We start from the raw sequence: 6000 nt of genomic DNA, 5'->3' as shown, positions 1-6000 counted from the left end.
CCACTATGATAAAAAGAGTGAACTATAAAAATAAACACTATAATAAAAGAAGTAAAAGAACTGATGATGCAGATGGCAGGGGGATCACTCGCGTAAAATTGAAAAAAAAAATTTAAATAAAAATTCTTTATGAACTGGCCTGCTGTCACAGTACAGGGAGCAGCTGTGGATGTCTGGAGGGCACGGTGGGATTTGGGGACCCTCTGCTGTCTGGTGTTCCATGCTCTCAGGAAAAGGGGATTTGTGATATTGCCATGCATTTTTTGATGTTATAAAACATATTTTTGAGTTACAGAAGAACAATGTCCAGCTTCTCCGGAGGTGTGACCGACTTTAAGTTGTTCCCCTGTCAGTGGAAGGGTAATTCCTCCCTGCTCACAGGACTGGATACCACAGAAGAGCTGATCAAAGAAAAAATAAGGGAATAATACAATACAAAAAGGAACCTTGAGTCCCTTCGGATTCCGAACAATTAGGAACTCAATACTCAGTTTAAGGCACATCTCAGCCTCAGCAGTGCCCCATCACACCAGCACAGGGCTGACACTGGCTCCTTTGGGAGGGATAATGTCTCCTGCCAGTTCACAAGTATCATACCAACAACTATCACCTCTGCTTTTCTATGTCTTCCTGAAAAAGTCTTTCTTCAGTTTAATTTTGGCAGTTATTTTTTGTCTATGAATAAATACTTACATCATCTGAAGAGCTGACTCTGAGCTAAAGGCACTTAGAGGTGAACCATGCATTTTGTACCAGACACTTCAGCCATGCATTTGTACTTTCAGAAGGAGCCACGAGACAATCATTTTAACAACAATTTTATTCATTACTTTTAGGTGTCTTCTTTACTATAAATAATTTACATCCAGAATTCCAAAAACTTTAGAAAACCAAAAAACCACAAGGGATTTGGGCTGGTGCCTCTTATGACGGAAAAAAATTATTCTGGAGCAAAAAATATTTTTGTACAATAAGCATGGAACTGTTTGTTTTATATTAATAAGCAGCAGAACCGAACAGTGAACAAAAGGAGATGAAATGTCAGTTAAACCTCCCTCACACACAGAGTTTTGTCTGTTGTTTTCTGGTATGATACACCTTTGCTTCTGACATCATCCTCTCAGCAAAGATCAGCTAGAAAATTTACTGATGTAGTTTTTGAAGTCTTGCTTTGCTTGATTTCAGTGTGGTGTTTTCAACTGTAAATCATAAATCACGTATGGGTGTATATATATATATATATATATACAGTTATATGTACAGGTCTACACATATGTGTGTGTATACACAGAGAGGATCCTTCTAATTTGATCACTCATTCAAGGTTTCATTCAAATCATGTTTTAAAGCTTTTCTCTGACATCATGGAAACTGAAAGATTTTTTTTCCTTACTCATTTCTGACACTTCGTGACTCAGATCACTAAAAGTGCTCTCCGCAAATGTTCTCATAAATTTGTTTCCGGCAATTTTGTCCTAGATCTTTTCCAACTTGGCTTATGGCCTTTGCATTTCTTTCAAAAGATAAAGTCTCAAACAGCCTCTTGCTCATATAACCTCTAATGATCACAACTATTATTCTACTTGAATCTGTGAAGTGAAATACTCTCCGCCCTTGTTCAGTGACTGACCTCTCCCTTTTTATCCTTCTACATTTCTAATGCACCTACTGGCACATTTTTGAGGGACTGTTTCTTACATGCCTTCTGGCTTCCAGTAGACATTAACCAGGCCTTTCTCCTTGGGTCGCTGCTCTAGTTAATCCACATTTTATCCCGAGGTAATGTGTACTACAACCACAGCCCAAACAACATTTTCCACTCAGTTTTTTCCCAGCTATGCCTCTTCACTGCAGATTGACGTGCTTTCCTAAATAAACTCTTAGCTTATATCTCTAGTACCTTCTTATGACTCTTCTGTGGGACTTCACCTTCCTCTGCACACAGTCACAAACACCCCGTGAGTGCCACACCTGCGTGGTCAGATGACTGAAGATGATGTGAATTGAAAGAAATGTGCTTTGAGTCCCCTGACTGATGATTCCCCTGGTAACTATTTGAACCTGCAAGAGCATGCTTTATTAACATTTGGTGTGTGAGCATGGTTTGGGGATGTTTAGGCTGTCTCCGTATTTCTGAGCCTGGTCCTTGCTCTGTTGTACTGCAGGATATGGTGCCTGGGTTGTAATTAGCCCAGACGGCACACAAATACTCCAGCCTCCAATCCCTGGACCATCTGGATAAAAACTGGTTAATTGACAATGCTAATGTCATTTTCAGCTCAGTACAGTTAAAATAGTGTCAAGCCTTCTCCCACAAGTACTCTCTACTTTATCTATTACGCTATTATCTGTGTGTATGTAATCATCTTTGACTCAGACCTTTCCCTAGCCCTTTATGGTCAGACTATGTCTAAATCTGTCCATATAGCTAAACTCCCATCTTCTCAAATCTCAATTACTGCAACATCCTTTCCTTTGGCCTTGAAAAATATAACCTTGTCTTACTCATTGAGAATGCTGCTAGGGTGACCATTTTTCTTAGTCTGTCATTTTCACCATGTTACTCCACTCTTTCCATCCGTGTGCTGGCTCAGCCTACTCTGTCATGTGGATTCTTACCTACATGTCTTTACTTTGGAAGGTCTCAGTAGCCTGTCTACTTGCCATTTCCATTCCCTGCTGACATCTAACTACAGCTCCATTCAGCGCACGATGCCAGTTTTCACAGCCTTGTAATGTGTTTAAATGGTTTCTTCTGTGAATTCTTTTGGCTGCCTTTTATTTGAAAAGATCCTATAAACAGCCCAAAAGTTGCTGGTAATTTTTCTTCAAACCTCTCCTTCCTGTAACATCTACAATGCAGGGTCACAGTTCATTATGTTACCTATCCTGCCTGGATTCCTCAGTTCTCTCATTTCATCCTTTGTAAAGCTCTCAGTGTTGACCCCAATCCATATCAGGCTCTTGCAGCACTATGGTAATGCAAATAATAAATACACATGTAGAACTGCCATGCCAGGGGGAACCAAGGTATTATGAGATTGATGATATCGAAGTGCAATTTGGGAGCATACCTGATAATAATATTAGCTTGTTTTCCTACTGTTACGGAAGGGGCCAAAACTAAGTGGAGCTGGGGAGTCTGCATCTTTAAATCAAGCCCATAGGTCAAGTGAAAAATTATTTATATCCATTTAATGCACAATAATTTTCTCTTGGTTATAGTTGCCTGTGACAGATAAATTGGAAAAGACAATGCAGTGGTAAACATATCATACATCCATAGATATGTCTGTATGTTCACGTGTGTACATTTTTTTTCCTTTTAGGAGTTAGATATTAGAAAAGATATGGTATATCAGTGCATCTTTTGCTTTTCTAGCACGGTGCTACTTACACCCTTTGTTTCCTGTCATTGTCCTTTGTTTTTAACCTGATGTTTATTTTTGTCTCTGCTAAATAAAGACCGCCAGATTTAATTCTTTTAAGCTGTACTTTAAGACCTCTTTAACCTATTTCTGTCTAGCTTTTCCTTCAATTAGCCTAATCGTTTCTTTATCAAGTAACATGTTACCAAATAAAACACCTATAGCACCCTGAAAAAAAATAATCTGCCCCTTGCTGCTTGACTCACAATAGCAATAAGGTGAGTTATATAAGAGCCTTGTTGTATTTCTGGATCCTGCGGCTCCCAAGGGCTGGAAATAGCAATTGTATTTTGGGAAGCATTTTCAGAAACACTGGCTGAATGTACATACTTGTTATTGTGATACCAGGCAGATTCTGGCTTGCTTTCAGATACCTGGGTTTGCATACACAGCACTGCCGTCACCAAAACCTGGCACTGATGCATGCATGTACCTAAATATGTGTATGCACATAAATATACACATCTGCTGGGACTAGTAGGCAGATACCTTCTATTAGATGCTGATTCTTTCTCTTTCAAGACAGAGAAAATGAATATCAGGTACTTACTGGTTCTATATTTAGGTAGGAAAAAACCCTATTATTATCTCCATGCAAATATTAGAAGCAGTTAGTATGTTTTATTTGAGAAATAGCTGCATTTCATAGGAAGACAAACTCATTCTCACATGTATCATACCTAATTTGCATAGTAAGTAAAGATTTTAAGAGGACTGGAATGAATTTGGATTAGAAGAACCAAACAAATGGAAGCTAGTAATATCCACTGAATTACCCGAACTGATAGTCGAATTAATTTTAGCAGAACAATGCCCCTAATTAAGAGAAATAGAAGAAAATCCTCTTAAATTAAATAGCACACAAAGGCATAAGCTTCCAGTACACATAAATGTAAATTGCAATAGAAAGTTACCTGTTAAATGTGTAACTACAGCTCGTAAAACATAAGGACCTTTTAGACTAATACCTGTTAAGTGCTTTGCTTCTGCTCTGTGCTCTGAAGTTCTCCAAAGGGCTGAGGTTTCATTCAAATCCTGAAAGAACTCTAGTGACACAGGGCAGCTGAGACTGCAGGACTGAAGTGGTTAAAGCTAAAATACCTTGTAAAAGCAAAAGCATGTTGGCATTAAACGGTTTCATCAGCATAAAAAGCTGTGCAAGATGGACCCCCCAACACCCTCCTCCTACTGTCAGGGTCCACACATGAGCAGCTTAAACCACAGTAGTGTCTGAATCACTTAAAATTCAGCGTATGAGTTATTTTAAGTGTAATTTTAAGTATGCAAATGAGCACGACAGAGATGGGCTGTCACAACAGAATTAAATACATGCTCTATTCAGAAAAGCTTTTTGGTTTATAGTTCAAGAGTCATGGATGTTGACAGGGTGGGAAACCAGCATTTCCTACTTGCAGTGGAATATCTGTGCATTTGGAAAACACAGCACAGCCCCTCTCAGATCATCCCCCAACAAAGAGAAGGTAGCTGTAAAACTCGGACATGCTCCAGGCAGCAAACTGTGGCTGCCGAATGGCCAGAGGGCCTGCAGGGAGATCAGCACTTGGAAAGCCTTTCCCCTTTCCTCTTTAGGATCTGCATCTATTTAGATCAGAACATTTTTGCTTGATTTCCATGATAGTATTTGCTGTCATGTTGTCAACAGAAGTGACTGCTTATGAAGGACAGGCAACCAAAAAGTTGGCAACCTCTTCCAGCCACTACTGCTCACCAGAGCTTTTCTGATTTCTCTCTCTGAAGCCCAGCTGACACATTAATTTGGAAGAAATTCTGCACTTTCAGGTGTTGGTGATGAACTTCAGGTTGGATTCAAGCCTATGTCAGCAGAGGCTGCCAGTGCTCAGCTCAAGGAACTGAGAGGAACTTTGGGTTCTCCAGGGTTCATGCTTTACTGATTTTGGTTTAATGCAAATTTCCCCAACCATGTTCTGTAAGGAAAAATGGATCTAATCTTGTTCTTCTGAGGTGTAATCCTTTATAATAAAAAAGAAAACACACCAAAAAGGCACCAACATAGTCAGTTTGCCTAAATATGTCATGGTAGGGAGACGAGAAAATGGGTTTCAAATGTAATTTTCTTTTTCATTGTTAGAGAAAATTGCCTTTTATGGGTAGGATTTAAACCAGCTGGCATTTGTGGTGTTAGCAGGAACCTCCATTGCAGCAATCAATAAAGATCTTTCTCTTAATTCCCAAGGGCCCAAGGATCATTCCTGTGGGACTGAAAGAGCAATGCTGCTGTGGATCACCTGGCCTGGCTCATCTTTGCACTCTGATGAATAGGAGAAAATAATTTTATTGTGAAGTGGAATTTCTTTAGTTGCTCTAATGAGTGAAACAAACCCTTTCTCAGTTCTGCAAAATCACTGAGACAAGTGAGGTCTTTAGCAGCCTGACTATAACATCAGGTGTTGATATAGGCTCTTCAGACAATTAGCAAAGCTTCAAGCAGCCATCTGAAGGAAATAATGGCTTTTATTGGAGCTAATGCAGTCATTTCTTCCATGAAGCTTCTTGTGAATAATTCTTGCTGGAAAAATTGTACATGATTTCT

This window comes from Pseudopipra pipra, chromosome 13 (assembly GCF_036250125.1).
Source record: "Pseudopipra pipra isolate bDixPip1 chromosome 13, bDixPip1.hap1, whole genome shotgun sequence".
Classification (NCBI taxonomy): Eukaryota; Metazoa; Chordata; class Aves; order Passeriformes; family Pipridae; genus Pseudopipra; species Pseudopipra pipra.
The sequence above is the reverse complement of the archived record's forward strand: the minus strand, read 5'-3'. Positions refer to the sequence as shown.